General features: G+C 39.7%; 1 protein-coding gene and 1 pseudogene across 1 annotated transcript in view; one reads left to right on the top strand and one right to left on the bottom strand.

Moving 5' to 3' along the window:
- Positions 1 to 9,633: 9,633 nt before the first annotated feature.
- The window catches only part of KIAA1958 (KIAA1958 ortholog), a 225,064-nt gene continuing 207,896 nt past the window's right edge, over positions 9,634 to 26,801 (top strand). Inside the window, exon 1 of the mRNA XM_020972445.2 lies at positions 9,634 to 10,283. The gene's annotated coding sequence lies outside the window, so the exon portion shown is untranslated. The remainder of the gene's footprint in view (positions 10,284 to 26,801) is intronic.
- LOC110198252 (serine/threonine-protein kinase Sgk2 pseudogene) lies at positions 14,520 to 24,883 on the bottom strand (annotated as a pseudogene).

Here is a 26,801-nt window from a genome sequence, read left to right as displayed (position 1 = left end):
GGTAGTTCCTTCAGTAGTGATGGAGAAATCAAGAGCAAGGAAATATAATGGGTTCAGTTTTGGATACGTTGAGTTTAAGATGTCTACTGGACATCCAGTTAGAAATCTTTGAAAGGTAGTTGGAGATGTGATATTGGAGGTCAGCAGTGAGATTACAGCAAGAAAGTCATGTTTAAGAATCATCAGCATAAAGATAATTAAGTCTTTGAAAGCTGATGAAATCATAAAAGGAGAAGAGGGCCCAGGGCAGAAGCCTGGAGGACAACCAGGAGAGAGTAGCATCTCAAAAATTTAGGGAGAAGAGAAAATTAAGCAAGGAAGGGAGATCAATTATGTCAAAGACTGCAGAGAAATCAAGGAGAATGAGGATTGAGAAAAGGCCATTGGATTTGACAACTAAGAGATCACTGGTAACTTTGGAAACAACAGTTTCTGTGTAATGATGAGGTCAGAAGCTATTTTGTAAGGTGTTAAAGAAGGGAGAGAAAGAAGAGAAAGTAGAAGCACCTTTTATAGACCAGGCTTGTTCCTCCTTCCTTACTCAGATAGGTCTATGTTCTTAAAGCACATGGTGCAGCTTGGTGGTACAGTAGATACAGCACCAGTCCTGGAATCAAGAAGACTCATCTTTGTGAGTTCAAACCTGGCCTCAGATACTTACTAGCTGTGTGACCCTGGATAAGTCACTTAACCCTGTTTGCCTCAGTTTCCTCATCTGTAAAATGAGCTGGAGTAGGAAATGGCCACTATTTCTCTTAAGAAAATCCCAAGTTCACAAAGAATTGGGCATTTCTGAACTACAACAAGAAAAGCATATGGTGAATATCTAGCTCTTTACTCCCTCCATTACCTTAATACCCAGGTAGTATCTTATATTTACCACTTCCTCTGAGACTTTTGGGGCTCCTAAATCCACCACTGTCTTTATTGTCTTTCCTTTTGTCTTTCTGTCTTCCATCTTCTCTAGGACCACCGGACTGAGTTATGTAAATTACCCCATAAAGCTTTTGGAAAGATCTCCAAAAAAGTATGTGTGTTGTGGGAAGGTAGTGCTGATGACTCCCAAGTATCCCAAGGTAGAACTGGTTTTAGTGTCCTTTTCTGCATGTCATATATGAGTTGACATTTGTATAGGCAGTCTTTTAAAGTGTATTGGAGCTTCAGCTGGCTTTGAGTGGCTCTAAATGATTCTTCACTTTCCTCAGGGTCCATCTGACCATTTTACAAAAGAATTCATAATAATCATAACAATAGCTTGTGTTTCTATGAGTTTATAGCTAATTAAAGACTTCTGCTCCTGTTGGACACAGATAAAACCTTGAAAAAGTTTGCTGCTAACAACATATACATAATAAGGGCCAGAATTTGGAAGAAAAATAATTGAGGGTGAGAGTAATGTCTTGAAAGGATTCCACTTAGAGATTTATGTTTTTTTGCCTTTTCCCCTTCACTCATTTGTGTGGGGGAACAAAAATAATTTTAGAGCTGAGAAAACCTGTAGGCTTTAGATTCAGATAGCTCTCTCCTTTAGTAGTTTGTTGAAAGAGAAGCTCTTTAAATTAAGAACTGTATGTTACCAATTCACTTTCTAACTCTAGGTTAGATTGGGTCTTAGAATAGATAGCCTGCTTTTTAACCTCCAGGAAGTTGAAGTTAAAAAATGGACAATGCTGTTAGGTGCTACTTAATTAGCAGGCTAATCTCTTTTCCAAAAGATGAGGGAAATGAGGAAGAGGAAAAGCCTATCACAGTTACACTGTCTTATCTCGGGGGAAGGAGGAGGGAGCTGCTAATGACTTTTTTCCAAGTCTAAAGATGAATAATAATAATAGTTCACGTTTATATAGCACCTGGTACAGGTAGGTGTCACAGTGGATAGAGCACCAGGCTTGGAGTCAGGAAGACCTGAGTTCAAATCCTCTTTCAGACACTTAGTGGCTGCATGACCCTAGGCAAGTTGTTTAACTCTGTTGGTCTCAGTTTCCTCACCTGTAAAATGATCTGGAGTAGGAAATGGCAAACCACTCCAGTATCTTTGCCTAGAAAATCCCAAATAGGGTCATGAAAGTTGGTTACAACTGAAAAACAACTGAACTAATACCGATGTCTTCCTTCAACATTTTTTTTCTAATATGCACAATTCACACTACTGTCTTCTTAAACAGAGTTATCAGTTTTTGGTAACCTAAGTTTAGTATCATGGGCATCAATTATTATAATGCGCTCAAGATGTAGATGGTGCAGACATGGGATTAATTGGAAACTGACCCCAGCAATGGTCCAGGAATTTGATTTCTTAAATAAGTCTGTCATGAAATCAGCTTGCTTTGGGTTGTTTTCTTTTTATCTTAGACGTAGAGTGCAGTATGACTTTCTGGGCAATGTAACATGACTGCTTTGTGGCAAGGTTCGCTCGCAATTTAGAAACTGAAGCAGTCATTTCACAAATAGTTTATTGGTCCACCTAAATTTTTTTTTCTTTTGTAATCCTTAATAGTTTAACAGAGACATTCTAGCCCCTCTGCCAATACCTTGACATTTTCACTTATCTTCATCCACCCTTTTAGTCTCCTGGGCTGGTACAGAGAGCAGATGGAGGGACCTCCTGTCAAACATATGGATGTTGCTGGGTTTGCAGAAGGTAAAAAACATGAGGACTGAGGGAAATACAATGATAGCTGAGGCATGACTGTTATATGACGGTTGCCTTTCTCCCCCACCCCACATATCTAATCAAGATCCAAATCTTGCCATTTCTACCTTCCATTCTCTCATATCTGACCCTTTCTCTCCATTCACTTCAGTCCCTCACCAACTCTCTACTAGATTCCTGTAAATAGCCTCCTAATTGGTCTCTCTGCCTCAAGTCTTTCTCTGTTCTATATACTACTGCTGTCAAAGTGATTTTCCTTAAGCACAGATCTACTTAAGCACAGGTACTGGCTCCAATGGTTTCCTGTTGCCTCCAGGATACAATAGAAATTCCTCTTTTTTTCCCCCTTGGAGGCAATTGGGGTTAAGTGACTTGCCCACACAGCTAGTATCTTGGGCCAGATTTGAACACAGGTCCTCCAGATGGGGCCAGTTCTCTATTCACTATACCACCTACCTGCCCCAGAAATTCTTCTTTTGAAGTCTCACAAAACCAGGTCTCAATCTATTTTTCAGGTTCATTGGACATTATTTTTCTTCCCACATTATACTATCTAGCCAAATTGTCCTTTTCTTTGTTCCTTATACACAACCATCTGTCTCCTTGGGTATACCCATGATAGAAATGAATTTCCTCTTCACCTCTGCCTCAGAATCCCTCTCTTCCCCTAAGATGGAGCTCAAGTACCATCTTTCCTGATTGCTCCAACTGCTCTCACCCTCCCTCCCAAATGACCATATCTTTAACTATGTTATAGATATCTGTATTTATTGACTTCATATTTATGTGCTGTATATTTTTATACATACTTTTCTCCCCCATTAGAATGTAAGCTCATTGTAGGTAAGGATTATTTCATTCATTGTCCTGGAATTCCTTAGTGTCTAGCACAGTTCCTGACACATTTCTGTTGTCCTTTCAGTCATGCCTCTAGGCACTTAACTAATATTTGTTGATTGATAGGTAGATATGTATGCATACACACACAACACACACACACACACATATACATGTGTCATTCATGAGAACAGATTCCAAAAACTGAAATAATTTTTAAAAGAAACTTATTTGGTCATTTGGCAAAGCAGAGTAAGCTAGAAAGAAGGGGTGGCTTCCTTTCCCCAGCTTCTGGAAGGTCTAAATTACATAGGATTTTGACAAAGGCGTCTGCATGTGAGTTACACACAAATCATTTGACAATGATATCAGCACACTAGTCATACACAAATCACATGTACTTCAGTTAAGTAATTTCTCCAACAAGGCAACTTGAAAGCAAGGTAGATTGAGATGGATATGAATGGATGTAAAAAATGTGAATGACATCAAAAAACTAATGGACCCCCAAACACAAGCTTGAGTGAACTCAAAACAAGTCCTGGGTGTGGTAACACAAAATGAGAATGCTTTTGGTTGATTCAGGATCTGGGGGGAGCCCCAAATTCCTTGTAGTCCTCTCTAGCATTCCTAGAGAGTTACTGAGTTCAGGGTGACATTCTGGGTGCAAATGATCTTTAATCACATAAAGCTAGATTTAAACAGTATAATAATCAATTTTCTGAATGGTATAGTCAAGCATTTTCCCCAGCAATACAAGCTACTGTGTAGCTTATATATGTGTATGTGTATATATGTGTATGTGTAGATGCCACACACATGTGCAAACACATGTATGAAAACATATATATAGTATGTCAATATGATTCATTCATAATATATGTGTGCACATGTGGATATATATGATTGTATTTCACAGAAGAGGAATCAGGTAATCAAACATAGAGAAATTGGGTGATTTGCCCAAAGTCACACAGCTAGTAAGTATCTGAGGCAGGAATCAAACTCAGGTCTTCCTGGAGATTTCCTCATCTACAAAATAGGAATCATCATTGTCATCATTAATGCATATGTGTGCATATGTGCCTCTGTGTGTGTGTTTGCTTAGCCTCAAAGCCAAAAACAAAGGACAAAAGAGAAGACAGAATGAGTCATGATGAGTCCTGAATTACTCTACACTTAGCACTCAAGCCTAGGCTACATGTGGGGGCTTCACCATACCTCTAATGTGATGACATTAGAGTTATGCTATATTATATAAAGTGCTACATTATATAAAACACATGATTATAAATAGATGTATGTGTATGTATGTGTGTATATGTATGTATATGTGTGTATATATATACATATATATGGAGAGAGAGAGAGAGAGAGAGAGAGAGAGAGAGAGAGAGAGAGAGAGAGAGAGAGAGAGAGAGAGAGAGAGAGAAAGGACAGAGATGGAAAGACAGAGTTCACACCTGGGATACTTTCTTCTGTGTCCCCCCAAGAAAAGCCTCCTCAGGTTTAAGGTATTCTCAATGGCTATATCCACTGAAATCCATAGTTCATGAGCTCCCACCAAATAGTTACTTTTTTTTTAACTAGCCAGACAGAGGACACAATGACATTTAATCAAATGCATAGTAAGAAAACTCACAATAGGATTTTCCCTGTGATATACCTGGTATATTCTCTCCCATACATACATGCACCATCAGTGGGGAGGATGGGCATACTTTAGGGATCATTCATGCAGGGCATACACAAGAATACAAGTGAACATTGTATTTGTATTGAGGGACAACTTATACTGCTGGCACTATAGGATCATTAACACCTTCCGATGACATAATTATATTGCTTTCACTGGATCTGCTCCCCAGTGGTGAACTCTATCCAGTCCATATCTATAGGATATCTGAACCTCTCATAAGCTATAAGTTGTAGGGAAGGTGCAGACCCACACTGGAAGTGGGAATTGATTCATTTGGGAGTTGAATGTTAGCAGTAAAATCACAAATTGGGTCTATTATCCCAACAATAATAATAGGTCATATTTACATTGCACCTTAAGATGTGCAAAGTGCTTTTCATATATTATCTCATTTGATTATTATTTTAAAACGTAGAAGTCAGTTTTTAAGGTGGCATATTTTGCTGACATATATGTTTAATCACACAAATGATAGGGAAAGGAGTATTATTTTTTTCCTCCCTGCTTGGGAGGGTGTTAAACTTTCGTTACATTATTTCTGGATTCATCATGAAGGAAACTTCTTTCAAACAAATAGGATTGTGTCTGACTTACTTGAAATTATATAGTAACTCTACACAGACATTACTTTGTCTTTAATATTTACACAATTATTTTAAGGCTTTGCAACAGAATATAAGCTGGAAAAGAGTTCATTAGAGACAATGTAATAAAAGCATCAAGATTCAAATCAGTCCTTGAAATAGGAAAGTCGAGTTCTCGAGGGTTAGTTTTGAGGTAACCCTCCAGAGATTAGTTGAATAAGGTGTAGTTTGCCTGCATTTTGGCTAAACAAAGACTCTCCTTTCTTTGGTAGGAGTTGTCTGATAGACTTTGATCTGTGTAAGTGTTGCATCTGGTTTCTTTGGTCACAGTTATCCCTTCCCTAATGGAAATGCTGCCCCACTTCCCCAAATGTGGGGGTATCTAGGATGTACTGAGACGCCAGGAGAAGGAAGTTGCCAGTTGGAGGATACAAACTCTACCTTCCACCGCAGGGAGTCTAGATGGGAAGTGAAGAAATAGAAAGAAGTAAGGGGATGAGGGAATTGTTTTGCTGTTACCCACCTGGCCCAGGAGTCAACTCAGGTGAAATTAAATCTGCTGAGTAATTTCCAGCAGATTCAACAAGTTGTAACATTGCTTCAGAACCAGATTTGTCACACTCCTCCTCCTCAGCATCAGGAGCAAATATCATAATCATCCCTCCTAAACCACCCCTCAGCAAGGTCAGAAGGATTTTTATTTTATTTTTTTCCCCATCCATGAAGACTATTTTTTTTCTATCACTGTTTGCATGATGATTTCCTGGCTTTGTGTTTTAAAATACCATGGGCCCTGAAGGACAACTTGCTAATAACAAACTGGTGGAATTTGAACAGAGAAAGGAATGAACGATTGCCTGAAATGCAGCTATCAGTGCTGTGCAGGCAACTCCTGTACTAGAAGACAACCCACACACACACACACACACACACACACACACACAAAGTGAAACCATTCAGTTACAGCAATTGCTCAGGGGCCAGCAGGCTGAAAGTGGGCAGAGAAGAAGGTTTAGAGCAGTGATGGACTTAGGGAGTGTAGGCAGATTTTAGGAATATGAGGATGCATGAAATCTCTCAGTCTAGTATAGAAGGTGTCTTGCTTCCATCCATCCCTAGTTACTAACCCCATTTCTTCATCTCACCCAATAGAATGTAAATTCCTTGAGAGTAAGGATTGTTTCTTTTTCTTTTTCTTTTTTTATACTACTGGAGACTAGCATTGTGCCTGGCACATAGTAGGAGCTTAATAAATGCTTGTAGGTTGATTGACTGATCTAATGCTAACAAGAAAGGCAGAGAAGGGGTATTCTACCAGAGCTATCCCTATCCCAATTGACAGCCATCTGTGGAAATCTGTGGAAAAATGTAGAATTCTAAATGATGAATGAAAGCTGCTTCAAGCCTCAGGTTTTCATAAGCCTCTTTGTCTTTACATTTCCTTTGTCCCATAACAATCTACCTTGTACCACACTCATTTTATATTCATTCCCATCTCTTTGCTGGGCAGCTAGGGGGCACAGTAGATAGAGTGCCAGGCCTAGAGCCAGGAAGACCCAACTTCATGAGTTCAAATCTGGCCTCAGACACCTCCTAGCAAGTCACTTAACCCTGTTTCCCTCAGTTTCCTCATCTGTAAATGAGCTAGAGAAGGAAATGGCAAACCACTCCAGTATCTTTGCCAAGAAAACCCCAAATGGAGTCATGAAGTCTGAAACAACTCAGCAATAATAAATCTCCATGCTACTTAATGGTAAGTTCCTTAAGGGCAAAGATTGTGGCTGTATTTCATTATTTCATATCCCTCAATACCCACTCCAGTGTCTTCGTTATAGTGTATGCTTAACAAATATTTATGGAATTGACTGAAATGAAACTGAGGGGAAGTTAAGCCAAATGCTGTCCTTCAGGGATAGGCCTTTGATGAGGCAGCAAGGCATAGTTCTGCACTCCAAAACTGAAGGCCTAGGCTGGAGTCCTGTTCCCAACATCTCCATGAAGAGGATCCTTTATGATTTTGGTAACTTTACATTGTGGGGATCTAACAAAAAGAAACTGAGATTTGTTGGAGCATATGTGATTTTTGCCTTTGGCTTAGTGGTACTGATTCTCTAAGTCCTTCTTCCTGTCTTAAGGCAGTGTGGTATAAGAGGATAGACTCCAGATCTTAGACTTGGAAAGACCTGGGTTTGAATCCTGCCCTAACCATAAGATCATAGATTAGGAGCTGGAAAAGACCTTAGAGACCATCGAGTCCAACAACCTCATTAGGAAATTGAGGTACAGAGTTGGTGAACATCTGGGGGCTTGGCAAGAGGGAGCAAAGATGCTTTTAAGCCTCAATTTTTCATAGAACATTTTGTCTCCATCTCTTTGTCCCAATAACAGGATTCTGTATTTTGTGGAGACCTTCCAGGAGGGTCAAGAGCAAGATCTATCAACCAATGAGATTCTGTACGTTTAGTATACTTCAACTGCATTGCCTGAGTATTAAGTACTGGTATCACGTTAAAGCCTGGAGGAAAGGGGCATGAGGAAGGTGATGAGCAAGGGGAAGGACATAAGAGATCCTGGGGAAGATCTGAGGTCCACTTCATTAGAGAGGGGCCATGGACCCTTTAATAAAGAGCCATTGGCTTATAACTTTGCCTCATTTTCTTCAGAAGGTATTTTTAAATACCAGCTGCAAGGTCATCGAGGAACTGAGTTGCCGAGTTTGATCCTCCTCCTCTCCACCTCCTCCCCCTCTTCCTCCTTCTCCCCGCTCTTCCCCTCCTTCTCCCCTCCCCTCCCCCTTGTCCCTCTTCTCTCCCTCCCCTTCCTCCTCCTCCTCCCCCCCCCTCTACAGGCAGACATTGGCTGCCATAATTGGATTTGAAATTTTGCAGCGTATCTCTGAACTCCCGCAGGTCTCTGGTGCTCTCTTTCATTCTGGGGAACCTCGCCCCATATCGGGACCTCCAGATCACCTGGGGGACTCTCCCACTTCCCTCTTCCCAAGCTCCGTCCCTGCACGGGTTCCAAGGTTTCTGTGCCCAAATGTGGGTGCTGGTGTGCGTGTGCGTCTTCGGGCCAGCTCTTTAGTTTTCCTACTCCCCCTTTCCACTCCTACGCGTCCTCCGCCCCACAACTGGAGCCGGCGGGAGTGAGTGTGTTGGGGGAGGGGTATAAGAGAAGGTGGGAAAGACCGCACTTGGGGGTATAGTGTAGACAGATCTCTGTCTGCATCACTCAGGAGAGGTGAAGTCTCTTCCAGATCCTTGCAGGTTAGTACCTCTCCCTGGTTACCAAGTTACTTTGTAGGGACCTATCAATGTATCTGCGGACGTGATTGTTTCTTTCCAGGAAAATGTAAGCGCGCTGAGGGCCGGGACTTTTTAGGGCTCTTCTTGACGCCCCCGCACAGTGCCAGGGAAATAGTAGGCCCTTAATACTTGTCTGTTTAATGAATGAGTGGACGAATGAAGGAATGAATGAGTGAATGAAGTTGTGGAAAACTCCTCCAGCAGCCTAGGGATTAAAAGGCAGAGTTCTCCCAAGGAAACCAAGTGAGGTCAGAGGGAAAAAGAAAACTCCCATGCGGACATATGCCTTCTCTGTATGGTGAGTGTGTGTGTGTGTGTGTGTGTGTTGTGTGTGTGTGTGTGTGTGTGTACACATTTCCTTTGGACAGTGCAGGGATACAGGCATGATCTGAGACTGGGATCTGTGCTGTCAGGAGAGGGGTGGACTGGAACGTAGAGGAGGCAGCGTGTGTGTGTGTGTGTGTGTGTGTGTGTGTGTGTGTGTGTGTGTGTGTGTGTATCACTAGGTGTTGTTATTACACACTTCCTGTGGTATATTTATGACCGCGGCGGCGATTTCCGGTAGCCGATACGAGCCACTTCTCTGTCGGTGCCTTTCCTTCCCGGAGCAGTGAATATCCTGCTATTTCTTCTTCTCTTCCTCCTTCCCTTCCTCCTTCGTTTCTTCTTCTTCCTCTTCCTCCTCCTCTTCCTTGCCTCCTCCTCCTCCACCTCCTGTTCTTCCTCCTTCTCCCCTTCCTCCTCCTCTTCCTCCTCTCCCGCCTCCCCCCCTCATTTCCCGCCGTCACCGCGGCTGCCTCTGCTGTCTGTGCCCCTCAGCGCCCCGGAGCCGCCCCGGCGCAGAAGCCAGAGGCAGAGGTAGAGGCTGCCGCCCAGGAGCCCGGGCTGGGGCAGCGGGGCCGGCCACTGGGTCCCAGCCGAGGTGGAGGGGGAGGGAGGAGGTGGAGGAGAGGCAGCTCACCCATCCCTCTTCCTTCTCTCCTCTTCCTTCTCTCCTGCCTGCGGTCCTCACCCTCAAAGACCTTTCTCCTTTCCTGTCTCTGTCACACGCGCACGCACGCAAATATAACCCACATCCCCGTCCCTACACATTCAACCCCGCGATCCCAGGGTATTCCCCAGCGCCACCCCACTCCTGCCATCCTCCGTCTCTTCCTTTGGCCCCGCACTCCCCATCCTGCATTCCTATGGACAAACACCTGCAGGTAGGTGAATCCTCCTGGTAGAAAAGGGGGAGGGGGGACGATGAATATGGGTGAAGAATAAACGCCGTGGCTACTGTGGAGGCAACCTCTCCTGGGAGAGAAGTGAGTGCGTGTGTGTGCTCTTTGTGTGGAATAGGTAAGAGGTGGGGTGGTTGGGGCCGGGGGCGGTTGGAGAGAAGGGGGATTGTGTTGTTCTCTTCCTCTTCTGGGTCCTGCCCCTTCTCGCGGGTTGTGGATGTTTAAATGAATGGGCTGAACCCCTCCTATTGTCTCCTGTTCGTTGGGAGAGACGTTAGGGAAGAAGGAAGAACCCTTGCACTACAGGTTGACGGGTTTGGAGGGTTGGAAGTTGAAGACCCTAGGGGAGGAGTGATCCAGAGTGAGAGTTGTTGTGGAGAGGGTGTACCTGGGGATCTGGACAGATTCTCAGAGGGATACTCCCAGTATTAATCTAGTACTACTTTTCCCTAAGGCACTAAAACAAACGTGTGTGTGTGGTGTGTGTGTGTGTGTGTGTGTGTGTGTGTGTGTGTGTGTTGCTTTCCTACTCTTTCTCCTCCAACTGGAAGGGAGAGGAGGGGAATGTTATCCCTCTTGTAGCCTTCTAGTTTTTCCAGGTCTGTAATTCTGGCGGAGATGGAGACCGTTCTGGCCTGGTTATGTTAGGACGAGTGTTTGTGTGTGTGTCCGTGTGTCTGTGTGTCTGTGTCTGTGTTGGGGGGGGGATGCTGAGGTGTGTTTGGGATGCGTCGGTTTGTAAGTATGTGTCTCTTCCCATGCCGTATTTATTGTTTCTAACGGAGGAGGAAAGGAAGGAGGACGACGAGGAGGAGGGCTCTGTTTTCCCCCTTTATCTGAGGCTGCGCACAGTGACTTCTGTTTGATATCAAATTCATCAAGAAATGTATTCCCCCCGGGCAGAATGAGGTTGGTTGACAGAAATCAAACCAAATGTGCAAGAATTGATTTCAGATTATTCTCGATCCTGGAGGATGAAAATAGTTATGATTTTTAATTTTGTCTTGTTTAAAAAGTAGAACAGGGTGTTTTTTTTTGCAAAGCATAGCAATAAACTTTTGCTTTTCTCTCAGACCCATTAGGATGAGCAAAATAGCATCTTCCACTTTTTTAAGTAAACCATTTATTTAACAGTCGATTTAGGTACAAGAGACTGAGGTGTATAGAGTTCAGGCCTCAAGAACAGAAGGTTCTGGGTTCAACTCTCATCTGCCACATACTTACTGGCTCTGTGACCCTGAGCAAAACCATTAACCTCTCTGTGATTAAAGCTACTTTTTTTTTTAAGTAAATTGGTATATGTTCTAGGTCAGGAGTTTCTTCACTTGGAACTCATTATACTAATGAAATCACAGCTCCAGAGCAAAGGGATTTTGAATGTTTTCCTTTTTATTGTATCCACTAATTCTTTCTCCTGGCATCTTTTTCTTTGTGCATGTAGGTACATAGTACGTGCTTAATAAATGTTGACTGACAGTTCACAATAATAACTCAAATTACATAATGCTTTAAGGTTTATGAAATATTTCATTTTTCTCAAACTCTGTAGATAATGTAAGCTGGTATTATTTTCACTTTATATATGAGGAAACTGGGGCCTGGTTAAGTAACTTGCCAGTGGTCCACACAGCTATGAGTCAGAATTAGAACTCAAGTTTCCTGAGTTTATTCAAGTCTAGAACTTTTTCCACTAAATCATATGAACACTCAAGCTGTTGAGATAGATATGGGTACAACCTTTTTTTTTTAAATAATGATTTAGTGTTTAGTTTTAACAGAAATTGTCTTATGAACTATTGCAGAGATGTGCTTGTAGGATATTCAGAGTGATGCATTAAACTGAATGGAGAGAATCCATTTAAAAATTCAGGCTTTTAAATGCTTCTATATTCTTGTCTCTATCAGTATTTGAATCTCTTCACTTCTGGAGCTTAAGATAAAATTCTCCAGTAATAGGAGAATTGGTGTTGGTTATGTGTGAAGCCTGTTAAGTAAGCCTAAAATACTAGGTAAGATTTTTTAAAAAAATAAGATCATTATGTATAATTATACTTTTATATTATTATGTTATATTGTAGCACATATGCAAAAATGTGAGAGATTTCTACTAAGCCATAGCCATCTAGAGTTGGAAGTGGAGAAAAATATTTTTAAATAGAAAATTTCTTTCCATTTTCAGAAAGTAGAAATTCTTTGTTAGAATATAATACTTCTTTAGATTTTTAATGTTATTGCTTTTTTCCCCCGCCTTGGCAACTGGGGTTAAGTGACTTGCCCAGGGTCACTGAGCTAGTAAGTGTCCAGTGTTTGGTCTGAGGCCAGATTTGAACTCAGGTTCTCCTGACTTCAGGGCCGGTGCTCTATCCACTGTGCCACCTAGCTGCCCTCAATGTTATTCTTTTAATCTAAATGTGTCATACTTTTGTAACTAATGAAAGTTAGCTGTACAGAAAGAACCTTGTTCTGAATTCAAAAATAGTCATCTAAACAGATCTGTTATCAGAGATAAAATTCCCAGCTTTTTGCCACCCTTCCTTTCTATTAACATAATGTTGCAGCACAAGTATAACTTTGTCACATGCTTAAAGTAATAATAACAATAATTAGCATTTATATAGCACTTATTATGTGCCAGGCACTGTGTTAAGCCCATTACAATCATTGTCTTATTTGATTCTCACAACAACCTTGGGAGGGAGATGCTATCCTCATTTTACAGATGGGGAAATTGAGGCAAACAGGTTAGATGTTTGAACTCTTGTGTTCCTGATTCCCAGCCTAGTGCTCTATCTGCTGGGCCACCTAGCTGCTAGTTTAATTCAAAACAATACATTGTACTTATTTTTTTATGGTAGAATCAGATTTTAAAAATGTTTTTATTAATGCTTTTAAAAAGTTGCCATAATTTCCTAAATAGAACCCTCTCTTACAACAAAGTAGAGAGGCGTAATGAGTCATATACTGGACTTGGTGTCAAGAAGACCTGGATTCAAATCTTTTCTATGAAATTTTCTTAGCTGTGTGACCCCGAGCAGTTACCAAAACTCTCTGTGCTTCAGTTTCTTCCCCTATAAATTGAAGAGAATGTCTGTTGTACCTACTTCAAAGGGTTGTGGTAAGGCTCAAATGAGATAATGTACAATGTAAAGTGCTTTACAAACTTTAAAGCACTATGTAAATGTTAGCTATTCTTACATTATTAAAGTTAAGCAAAACAAATGACACATTGACTTTGTGGACAGTATAGGCCTCATTTCACACCTATTTCTACCATATCTTTGCTGAGAAGAGAACATATATTTCATTAAACAGTCTTCTGGAGTCGAAAACTGGTCATTTCATTGTTTTCAGTCCTGATGTCTTTTAAGTTTGTTTTCATACATGTTGTTATGGTCATTGTATATGGTGTTCTCTTGGTTCAACTTATTTTGATCATATCAGTTCTTAAAAGTCTTTCTAAGTTTCTCTGAATCCTTCACACTCATTATTTCTTAAGTATAATATTCCACTATATTCACATACTACAACTTGTTCTGCTACTAAGCAATAAATAGGCACCTATCTCATTTCCAGTTTGCTACAACAAAAAGTGCTGCTATACTTTCTTTCATTAATCTCTTTGGGGTATATGTCGAATAATAGAATTATTGGGTCAAAAAGTAATAACTTTTGAATAACTTGAATAATTCCAAATTATTTCAAGCTTCTTTGAATTTACTCATTTGAAGGTACCCTGTAAAAATAACCATTACTGATTTTAAGGCCAGATATGCCTCCCATTGTATATTAATACATTGATTTTCTGGTTTATAAATGAGTGTCTTATTCATCAGTCTTTCCGTACCTGACCACCATTAGGAGAACTGACAAAGGTAAGTTTCTAAAACAGGTTATAGACCATAGTGGTGCCCCATCACTGCCACCACAACTAAGGTAGGGCTAATTTTTAGTAGACCACATTAACTCACCTTATCCTCTTTTCCTTCCTTCCTTCTGTTATTCCTTTCTCTTTTTCTTCTGTTCTTCCTTCCTTCCTGTTAAGTTTTATCCCATCAAAGAATACAATTCTGATGTAGCACCTAAGAGTGCTGTACGGTCAACATAAGAAATTTGGGACATTTGCAGAAAGATGCATCATGTCTTTCACTTTAGGATAGTACAATTTGACTCAAAAGATAAATAACACAAGCACCTCTTTAGAGATGATGCCTGGGCTTATTAGCAGTTTTCAAATTTCTCATCCCCATGTGCATAAGAAAAACCTAAAAATGCACTGGAAGCCCCACAGCTGCTGGTTGTTAAATCCGGTTGGTAGACATCCAATAGAACTGATAATTGCTTCCTTGGTGAACTCTGGGTCAAAGTTTCTTGAGTCAGCAGGCCCCAAGACATTTGGGTTGAAAGGAGGAGTGAGTTTCTTGTGATATAAGTCATTCTAGTTTACTGGGTTGAATAAGACATGATTCTTTATCTCAAGAAAGTCTGCTTTGGCACCATGTCTTTTCTCCTCATCCTTTTGGAGAAGACTGTGCTGGAGGTCATAGGCTGCCACAGTCTTGCCTCCCTGGATCTGGAAAGGCTAGTGAAGGATGTTGTCTTGTATTTCAGAAACATCTTGGCTATAAAAAGGTGACAAGCTGGGGGTAGCTAGGTGGTACAGTGGCTAGAGCACTGGCCCTGAAGTCAGGAGGACCTGAGTTCAAATCCAGCCTCAGACCAAACACTTGACATTTACTAGCTGTGTGACTCAGGGCAAGTCACTTAACCCCAATTTCCTAACAAAAAAAAAGGTGACAAGCCACAGAGCATCTCAAAGAACAGCCCCCAAACACTGCTAGTCTACTATAATGTTTTTTTTTCTCTATACTGCAGAAGCCAAATACTCAGAGGTGCCACAGAAAGTGGATGTGGTTTCTTCTGGCTCCATTCCTTCTTTACAGAGCCTAAAACAGTCAACACAACATGACCCTGGCAATCCAAGAGAATGTTCTCTGGTTTCAAGTCCCTGTGAGTGATTTTCAGAGAATGAAGGTAGCCAATAGTACTGGCCACCTTAGCAGCATGGAATTGAGGTCAAGGTTCTAGGAAACTGTTCCTGCTACAATTGGAAGAAGAGCTCTCCTCCATTGATACGGTCTAGAACAAAATAGAGCTTTTCTGAAGTCTGAAAGGAGTATCCAGCCCCCTTGGTCTGCAAGTTTTTGCTTCTGAGAAGGGACAATCAACCAATTCAACATATTGTACTTAAAGAGAAGAATTTTGCCTTTTTTCTTTTATATCTAAAAATGTCATAGCATCAGAGAAGTCCAAATAGGTATCATTTGATCTGACCATATTAGCTGATTTTTGCTTAGATGGCCAGAGGGAAGGTAAGCAATGAAATTTGCTAAAGGCTTACCATAAATCTTGGCAATAAGACTAAAAAGTTCCAAAGTTCCTTCTAATGGCAAATGCTAGACCACACTGTCTTACTCTTTGGTCTTTCAGCTAGGGCCTCAGTTTATTAGCTCTTTGAACTGTTATAAAAGGTAAATTAACAAACTAAATTGCTTATTTGTATATTGAGAAGCCTGTACACAATAATGATGATAAGATTTAACAGAGATAACATGTAATCTCAATATTAATAGAATCTAATCTGATCCAAATGGAGGCTGCATTGTACAAAGTAGTATTTGCAGCTTAAGAAATCTTTTGGAAGAGGTACCACAATTAATTCTTATTTGGTCTTACTGAACATCTAGTCTGTTATCTTCTTGATGGTGTCATACAGATCATATTTTTTTAATCTAATTAGCTAATTTTTAGTGTTATCAGAAACATTATGAAACAACTCTCATGGCACCTTTGTCCTTTGATTTCCCTTGGCCAGCTGCTGTTTGTTAATTCAGCATGTGATTATTTCTCTTTGAGTTTGAAATTATTTTTTTCTGCCCCTTTTCAGTTTTATGGCAAACAAGTACTATTCCCAGTAATCTACAGGGCTTGTACAGTGAAGTTTTGTTTAATATCTGAGCTTATGGTATATTAACTACACAGTGACTGACTTTTCAGGAACAATAATGGTGGCCACACCTACTAAGCTTTAAAATCAGTTGGCTTTGGTGGCATCTTTAATGTTTGATAATTGTCAATGCAGCATCATTAAAGCCAGCTTAAAATGTCCACTTCATGTTAACTGGACACTTTAAGTGACTAGCATTGCTGTTAATTGTAAGCAAATGAAAAGTTAGAGAATAAAACAGCATGGTACTCTGCATAAGGATGATAGCTTAGGCACCTCATTTTTCACCATTCCATAGCATTGGCGTGACTTAACTAGGAAAGATGTTGCCTTTAATGGGCTCCTGCTGTTCTGAATCTGAGAAGAGCGGGAAGTGACCTGCATTGTGATCTTTATTTTACATTGGTTTAAGTAGAGTAGTAGCAGTTAAACATTTTCTCTGAAATGATTCCCGTAAGAAATACACAGTTCAATCTTGGATTAGTATTCAACTACCAGATGTGTGAAATTGGCTTCAGAGAAGTGTTTCCTCTTAAATGTTGTCATTTTGTTGCCTTTTAAAAAAATAAAATAAAGTAGAAGAGCTGAAGGTTGGAGAGCAGCCATTTATTTTAAACAGATTTTTTTTGACAGTTCGTGTTTGTAAAGAAACCTGTTTGAAATATTTACATAATACATAGAAGTCTATGACAACTGGAAGCTTTTCTCTACTGAAAAAAATCCATAGGCCTACAGAGATTAATTTTCATAGACGGTTACTTCTTGACCTTGGTTCTGATTTGTTGATTTATGACCTTTCTTTAGTAGCATGATTGGAAAACTCTTTTGCAAGACTGAAATCAAAATCTACAATCTACCAATGTTCTAGTTGGTTTCCTAGGTAACAAATGTGCTGCAGAGATTTCATAATGAGTCCCTGGGTTGGTTAGTTATAGTGAAAATTTGGTGGTTTGATAAAGCTGAGTCCCCAATTTAAATAAGAGGTCAAGAAATGAAAAGGATTGAAAAATGTACATTTTAGGGTCTTTAAATCTGATGTGAAGGAAGTTTAGCACAAGTGTCTAGAGAAAGAAAAAATATATAGAAGTATTCAAATCAATTAGTTTGAGAAGTTCTATTTAAAAGCAACTAGAAAAAAAAAGGAAGATCATAGACTTTGAGCTAGAAGGGACCTTAGAGGTCATCTAGTCCAATCCCCTTCCTGCATACCCTCCTTCACTCATCAGTGATGTGGCTTAAGATGTTCTTAGATACACTCCAGGGTACCTAGCAGTTTTACAATCTTAAAAACAGCAATCCAATCAGTCTGTTGTGGTGCTTGTGATGAACTGACAATACCTGTCATGATTTATGAAAAAAAATTTTAATGTTGCCGTTCTCAAAAAGGGTCTTGTTTTCAAAGCAGCCTGTTAATTGAGGTTATCATTCTGTAGTGACCCTGCTACAATTGTAGCAATATGCTACCATCCTTATTGATGACATGTTGCTCAAAGTATTCTCTCCTATGTGTGAACTAGTTTTTGCGTCAGTGAACAATTCCTTGGCTTTTTTTGTTCATTATACTTGATTTTCCTCCACCTCTGGCTGAATACATTTCTTGGTGTCATAGAATTTCTGTTAGTGATAGAGTGCTGGTTCTGGAGTCAGGATGACTTGAGTTCAGATTTTGTTTCATACACTTCCTAGGTAGGCAAGTCACTTAATCTCTCAGTCTCAGTTTTGTCATCCATGAAATGGGGATAATAACAGCATCTACCTTACAGGGTTGTTGTGAGCATAAAGTGAAATAAAATTTACAATGTGTTTTGCAAACTTTAAAACAGTGTATGAATGCTAGCTTTGTTATGCTCTATTTCAGTTTTGTTTCAATTTGACAAATATTTATTAGATGCCTACTGCATGCAAAGGCACTGTGCTAGGTTTTGGGAGCATAGATGAACAGGGTTCCCTCCCTTTAAGGTTTAGCAAGTATAAGAAGTGTACAAAAATAATTGAAACAATTAGAATATATATGGGTAAGTACAGTGGTGACATAATTGGGGAGGCAAGGTAATTGAGTCATAGGATCAGGAAGGTAGCAGCTGTTGCCAATAGCTCTAGTAACTATACCAGCTTCTTTTACTAGGAGGCAGTAGATAAAATCAAGAAGAGTTTGTTCTCTATGTTGGTATTTAGGCTGTTCCATTAAGTGGGAGAAGCAGGGAAAGTTGTCCAGGTAACCAGACAGAGAATGCTCATTTACAAAGAGGTCTCACCTGCTTCTTTTGCTTTCCCTCCCTCTGACACAGTCAGCTGCACACCAGCATAATGGACCAGTCTAAACACCTGCTCTGAGGTCTGGCTTTTATTTACTGCCTAAAGAGAGGGAGCTGGCTATTTCATTAAGACTGTGGCTACAGCTTCATCTTCCTGATGGTGGCAAGCACATAAGGAAAGAGAAACAGAAAGTGGAAGAGGGATCACTAGAGAGATCAAGGATAGAGTCTTAGAGGAGAGTGGTGCCAAAATTTACTTCTTGAAAGAAAGAAAAGAGTTTTAACAGATAGAGATACAGAAGGAATCTCTTCCAGGCATGCACATAAATGCAAAGGAGGTATATACTAAGTTCTCTTGGTGTTAATAAATTCATGTTGAATGACTGATAAAAAAAAATGCAAGGGAGGTAGAGAGACCTGGATATGATGGGAGAACAAGAGTGAATGGCTGGAATGCAGGGTGTATAAGTGAAAATAAGTAGCAAATAAGAAAATAGTGCTGTGTTACTGCTAAATAATGGAGGGCTTTATGCTCACTTAGCATGTTTGTATTTATTTGTTAGGCAAAGGGGAGCCATTGAAGGTTCTTAAGAAGGGCAGTGAATAATCAAATCTCTGCATTAAGAAGATTATTTTAGAAGCTGTAGGAAGGATGGACTTCAGCAGTGAAAAAAGGTCATAATGATAATTCAGAGGAGAAGCAACTAAGTTAGTCAATAAGCATTTAGTAAGTGCCTACTGTGTGAACTAGGCAGGACCATATTAGGAGTTGAAAGGAGCAAATCAACAGGAAAGGCATAAAATTGACAAAGATGATGATAATAATTCACAATTCTGTAGCACTCTTTAAAATTACAAAGTACTTTCCAATGTTTTATATAGAGTTCATATAGGGAGAGGTTAGTTGTGTGGTATGTTGGATGAAGAACTGACCTCTAATCCAGGAAGAACCTGTTTTGATTTGGCACCTACTGGCCATGTGAGTCTAGGTAAATCATGGTAACCTCATGATGCCCCAGGCAACTTTCTAAAACTATAAAATAAAAGGCAAAGAAAGTATAAACTTTCTTTGGTAGAGGAAGTTACTTACCAAGAGCTTCCTATATACCAATGAAATCATAAATCCAGATAGATCTATCTCTATCTCTTTGTATGCTTCATATAAAGAACATTAAGTTTACAAAGTAATAACCCAACAAGGCAGGTATTATTTTTTTTAATATAAATTTGTTTATTTTTAGTTTTCAGCATCACTTCCACAAGTTTTTGAGTTCCAAATTTTCACCCCATCTCCCCCTCCCCCACCCCAAGATGGCATGCATTCTGAATATCCCTTCCCCTAGTCTGTCCTCTCTTCTATCTCTCTCGCCTTCTCTTATCCCCTTCCCCTTCTATTTTCCTGTAGGGCAGGACAGACTTCTGTACCCCATTTCTTATATTTCTTATTTCCCAGTAGCATGTGAAAACATGTTTTTTAAAAACATGTTTTTAAAACTTTAGGTTTCAAATTTTCTCCCTTCCTCCCTCCCCACCCACCCTCATTGAAAAGGCAAGCAACTCAATATAGGTTGTACATGTGCAGTTATGCAAAACACGTCCATAGTAGACATGTTGTGAAAAACTAACTCTATTTCCCTTAATCCTATCCTGCCCTCCCATTTATTCTATTCTTTCTTTTGACCCTGTCCCTCCTCAGAAGTATTTACTTCTGATTACCCCCTTTCCCAATCTGCCCTCCTCTCTATCCCCCCTGCTCTCTTGTCCCTTCTCCCCCTATTTTCCTGTAGGGTAAGACAGATTTCCATACCCAATTGAATGTGTATGTTATTCCCTCCTTAAGCCAAATCCTATGAGAATAAGATTCACTCATTCCCTCTCACCTTCCCCCGTTTCCCCTCCACTGTAAGAGACTTTTCTGGGGTTTTTTTTGTGAGATAATTTACCCCATTCTACCTCTCCTTTCTTCTTCTCCAAGTATAATCCTTCTCATCCCTTAATTTTATTCTCCAGATATGACCCCTTAATCTTCACTCACCCTGTGCCCTCTATCTATCTACATATATACATATAATTTTTTTCCTCCAACTACCCTAATACTGACAAAGGTCTCATGAGTTATAAATATCATCTTTCCATGCAGGAATGTAAACAGTTCAATCTTAATAAGTCTCTTATGATTTCTCTTTCCTGTTTACCTCTTCATGTTCCACTTGAGTCCTGTATTTGAAAGTCAAATTTTCTATTCAGCTCTGGTCTTTTCATCAAGAATGCTTGAAAGTCCTCTATTTCACTGAATGACCATTTTTTCCCCTGAAGGATTATACTCAGTTTTGCTGGGTAGGTGATTCTTGGTTGTAATCCTATCTCCTTTGCCCTCCAGAATATTATATTCCATGCCCTGGTCCTTTAATGTAGAAGCTGCTAAATCTTGTGTTATCCTGATTGTGTTTCCACAGTACTTGAACTGTTTCCTTCTGGCAGCTTATAATATTTTCTCCTTGACCTGGGAACTCTGGAATTTGGCTACAATATTCCTAGGAGTTTTCCTTTGGGGATCTCTTTCAGGAGGAGATCTGTGGATTCTTTCAATTTCTATTTTGCCCTCTGGTTCTAATATATCAGGGCAGTTTTCCTTGATAATTTCTTGAAAGATGATGTCTAGGCTCTTTTTTTGATCATGGCTTTCAGATAGTCCAATAATTTTTAAATTCTCTCTCCTGGATCTATTTTCCAGGTCAGTTGTTTTTCCAATGAGATATTTCACATTGTTTTCTAATTTTTCATTCTTTTGGATTTTTCTACTGTGTCTTGATTTCTCATAAAGTCACTATCTTCCAATTGCTCTATTCTAATTTTTAAGGAAGTATTTTCTTCAGTAATCTTTTGGACTTCCTTTTCCATTTGGCCAATTTTTCTTTTTAGGGCATTTTTCTCCTCATTGGCTTTTTGGACCTCTTTTGCCATTTGGGTTAGGCTATTTTTTAAGGTGTTATTTTCTTCAGTATTTTTTTGGGTCTCCTTTAGCAAGCTGTTGACTTGTTTTTCATGATTTTCTTGCATCACTCTCATTTCTCTTCCCAGTTTTTCCTCTACTTCTCTTACTTGCTTCTCAAAATCCCTTTTGAGCTCTTCCAAGGCCTGGGACTGATTCATATTTTTCTTGGAGGCTTTGGATGTAGGAGCTTTGACTTTGTTGTCTTCTTCTGGTTGTATATTTTGATCTTCTTTTTCACCAAAGTAAGATAATATAGTCTGACTCTTTTTGTGCTGGTTGCTCATGATCCTGGCCAATTACTTGAGTTTTAAACTCTTTGTTAAGGTAAGAGTCTGCTTCCAATGTGGAGAATGTACTGTCCCAAGCTTCAGGGGTTTGTACAGCTGTTTTCAGAGATACTTGTAGGGACCTGTAAATTTTCAGTTCTTCCAAGGTGGTATGATAAGGGGCGAGGTGTTTACTCCTTTCCTGGCCTGTGACCACAAGTACTCCTTTCTGTCCTGTAACTGTGAGAAGGATTTTCTCTCCACAGCCACTACAAGGTCCACCAAGCCAGCACTCCTCCTCACCCCAGCAGTGCCACCCAGAACTGTAGCCCAGATCCAAACAGGGGCAAAGCAAGAGATTCTTGCCTTAGCACTGGCAAAGAAATCCCTGCAATCCCCTCTGATCAGCCACTGGATTCCCCCTCAGTCTGTGGGCCGGAAGCTCGGGAAGCAGCTGCCCCCCCGGCATCACACTCTTGGGGAATGGAGCTGAAACCCTGCCTTCCTTTCTCAGCACCGACAGAAACAGACTTTTCCCACTGACCTTCTAAGTTGTCTTTGGCATTGGTGGATTGAGGAGTCTGGAAACCTCCACAGCTAAGGCAGGTATTATTATACCGATTTTATAGATGAGGAAATAGAGAGCTTAAGCAACTTACCCATAGCACATACCTGCTAAGTGTAAGTGAAAATTCAAATTTTGCATATCAAACACTTTTGAATAGTCAAAAGTTACCTACTTCATATGTCTCCCTGACCATTGACTGAGTATGGGGGTTAATTGGGAGAGATGAGTCAAATGAAGAGAAGAGTTAAGGCATTGAAGCTGAGTGGCCTGGAAAAATGATGGCCATTGACAGCTAAGGAAGTTAGGATAAAGGACAAATTTAAGAGGAATGATGAGTTTAGTTTACTCTATGTTGAGCTGAGGGAGAGACATTCAGATATTTAATGGGTGATGGGAGATGCAAGCCTGAATCTCTGAAGATTGAGACTGCAAATACAGGTGTGGAAGTCACCTGATTAGAGCAAATAAATGAAGCCATGGGTAAGGATGAGTTGACAAAGGGACAGAGTGTAGTGGGTGAAGAGAGACAGCTGGAGAGAGAGCCATTGGAGACCTCCACCCCTAGGAAGTCAAGGGAAAAGGATGAATCTGAGAAGGAGCAGTGACAGTCAGGAAGGAAAACAAGAAGAGAGTAGGGAAAAGCTGAGGAGGAGACATGTTCTATAGTGTCAGATTCCATACAAAGGTTAGAGAAGGATGATAACTAAGAATTGGATTTGGCAGGGCCACAGTGATAAAAATTGATTAAAACATACTATGGTGGATTGACTTGATGGTCTTTGGAAGGTCTTCAGGTGGAATATACATGGTGGTGACATTCCAAATAATTTACCTTCTAACTGTGCTAAAGGAAATTAGAGGAAAGTCAGAAGAGGTTATAACACCTCTGGAGATTTATGAGATAATGCTAGAAAACTGTAAACTTCTAAAAGTAGGGTTCTTTTCTAGTATTCCGTCATTCTCCAATATTTACTCCATTACTCTGCAGTAGTACTCTAGGATTCTTTAGAATAATAATAGCTAGCATTTACATAGGACTTTATAACTCAACATGTTTAAAACATAACTCAATATGTTTAAAACTGCACTCATTATCTTTCCTCCCAAATCATTCTCTTTTCTTAACTTCCCTATTACTGTCCAGGACTCAAAACCTAGGTGTCATCTTTGATTCCTTTCTCTCTCACACCAATCCCTCCCCACCCATATCTAATCTATTGCCAAGGATTGTAGATTCCAGCTTTGTAATGTCTCTCAAATATGCCTCCTTATCTACTCAGACTGTCACTACCCTGATGAAGTCCTTCCTCACCTCATACCTGGACTATTGTAGTAGCCTGCTGGTTGGTCTGCCTGCCACAAGTTTTTTGCCACTAAAGTCCATTCTCCATTCAACTGCCAAAGTGATCTTCCTTTATTTTTTTTGGGAGGGAGGCCTAGGCAATGAGATTAAGTGACTTTCCCAGAGTAACACAGCTAGTAAGTGTTATATGTCTGAGGCCACATTTGAACTCAGGTCCTCCTGAATTCAGGGCTGGTGCTCTACCCACTGCACCACCTAGCTGCCCCCAAAGTGATCTTCCTAACATGTAAGGCTGACCATGTCACTCTCCCTACCCCTGCCTGGTAAACTTCAGTGTCTCTCTATCACTTCCAGGATCAAATAGGAAATGCTCTGTTTGGCATTAAAAGACATAACCTGCCTTCCCCCTCCACCTTACACAGTCTCTTCTACCTTATATCTTGTTACATATATGTTCTATGACGCCATGACACTGGCTTTCTTAAACAAGACATTACATCTTCTCATTCCAGGAACTTCTGCTAACTGTACCCTGTGCCTGGAATTCTCTCCTTCCTCACCTCTGCTTCCTGGCTTCTTTCAAGTTCCAGCTAAAATCCCAGCTGCTATAAGAAACCTTTTCTGATCCCTCTTAATGCTAGTGCCTTCCCTTTGTAGATAATCTCCAGTTTGTACTGTATATATACTGTACATAGTTGTTTGCATGTTTTCTCTCCCATTAAACTGTGAGATCTTTGAGATAAAGGATTGTCTTTTACCTTTCTTTACATCTCCAGCACTTAACACAGTGTGTGACATATAGTAGGTGCTTAATAAATGTTTATTGACCAACTTTAAAGTTTGCAAAGCACTTTGCATATTAATCTTGTTTGATCTTTATAACAACCCTTGGAGGTTGGTGCTGTTATCCTCATTTTATAGATGGAGAAACTGAGAGTTATAACTAGTTTTTCCCTTATCTTCATGCATAGCAATACAAAAATGAGCACATTCTCATTCCTGGATTCCTACCTCCAAAAAAGATTTCCTCAATTACTTTTAAGTCATTGGGAATACATGATCTACCTTCCAGTCTACTAATGGTTAGTCTTAAAAGCAGGTTAATATTGGCTCTCTTTTTCACAACTGTATAACTATTTAAAATGTCTCTTAGATGGACTCCCTACTGCTAATCTCTTACCTGATATGCATCTTCTTGCTAACTTTTGTATTTTGTTGTTATTTGGTCATTTTTAGTTGTGTCTGACTCTTCATGACCCCATTTAGGGTTTTCTTGGCAAAGATACTGGAGTGATTTGCCATTTCCATCTCCAGCTCATTTTACAGATGAGGAAACTGAGGCAAACAAGGTGAAGTGACTTGGCCAGGGTCACTCAACTAGTAAGTATCTGAGGCCAGATTCGAGCTCATGAAGATGAGTCTCCTGGACCCAGCACTCTATCCACTGCTCCACCTAACTGCTCTAACTTTTGTATAATTGTGCTTTCATTACACGACTACCTTGCTTCAGAAACTACAATTTGTCTTATTATAAATGTATCTAGTCAAGATCAAACTCTTCACTTTGGTCTTAAGGGTGGTATTTACCTTATTAATTTTACTTTGCCTTGTCTATTGCTGGGCAAATTTTTTGGGAAGTCCTGACTAGGTACTGTTAATAAATAAGCCAGTACAGGATATGGACAGTCAGGGAAACTAGTTTATTTATTTCCTCAAGAGTATGACACATCTCATTAGTAGTTGCTAGAAATCTGTGTCTGATGATTTGGCAGGTGACATTTCTATAACAAAAAGATGTATTCCTTTCAGCAGTTTGGTCTGTATCATTCAAAGAGCTAGTAAATGGGAAACGGTTCTTATTGCAACAAAAGAGGAGGCTTAAATTATTCCTGAAGAAAGATTTCATCCTTTTTAGCATAGCCATTTACACCAGACCAAAGAAAATAATGCCTTCTTTATTTAGTCAGCAGGATAAAGACGAGGGGACAACTTCATTGAACTATTAAAAACCTCTGAGTTCCCTTTTGTAAAATGATTAGCAGGAAGGGAAATATTGAGACATTTTGTTTTAAGAGAATCAGTTTTAGCTCTTAGAATCCCCTTTAAACACTATCCAGTTTTATCTTCCACTGTTCCCTAACAAATGCCTCCTGCTTGTTATACCGGACTTCTTCCTCTGTTGTAAACATCACACTTTTTCCTCAGTGGTTCTTCTCAAAATTAAAAATCTGATTTTTTTTCAAAGTCCTTCTCAACTCACACTTCTAGGAAGCTTTTGCATATTGATTATTCCCTTTTGTGTATTTCCATAACAAATTCTTTGTAGCATACATTTAATGCTCTTATGCATATAAAATTTTCCTTTGGTAAGATTATAATCTCCTTTGTGAAGAGGACTTTATTATATCTTTTTTTTTATTCTGTAAGGTGGTAATATTTGAATTAAATTGGATCCCTAAAATTATATTTGAGATTCTGCTGGGGTAGCTATTTATTAGCTAGGGTGAAAATTACTAATTAATTAATAGGTTAATTAATGATGTCAAAGTTCATTTAAAATTTGAGAGCAACTTCTGAATTACTTCTTTCAATACAGCTCAAATCAGATTGATAGGCACAAATCAGTTTTAAGTATTTTTTAATGTCTGTGAACCTAGACCACATAAAGTATAGGTAATTTGCTGATCTTCACAGGTAGAAGGAACTGTGTGGTGCTACTAATAACTAAAAATGTGTGTAAAGTACTTTCAAGGTAAGGTTTGCATCTACTATTTCATTTTATTGACATGTGTAAATTTAATAAGACATAGTTGAAACACACCCTGTCTCTTGGTTCATCTTTCCCATTCTCAGCTTGTTTTCAATGACTTTTCTTCCTTGCTTCGCTAAACTTACTTTTTTTTTTTCGGTATTTTGCATAGGCTTTTGGGTAGCTAGGTGAGAAAACCCCAAATAGGGTCATGAAGAGTTGGACAGGACTCAACAACAACAGAAACAAAAACTAGGTTTTGTAGCACCATCTTGGCTTACTTTTTGTCTTTCATATCTGAAGAGTGAATAAGCCTCAAGATGAAAAGCTATTGTGTTCTTAAATATGATTTTTTAAAAA

The sequence above is a fragment of the Phascolarctos cinereus genome, unplaced genomic scaffold, assembly GCF_003287225.1.
Source record: "Phascolarctos cinereus isolate Bilbo 61053 unplaced genomic scaffold, phaCin_HiC Scaffold_4;HRSCAF=312, whole genome shotgun sequence".
Taxonomy (NCBI): domain Eukaryota; kingdom Metazoa; phylum Chordata; class Mammalia; order Diprotodontia; family Phascolarctidae; genus Phascolarctos; species Phascolarctos cinereus.
The sequence above is the reverse complement of the archived record's forward strand: the minus strand, read 5'-3'. Positions and strand labels throughout refer to the sequence as shown.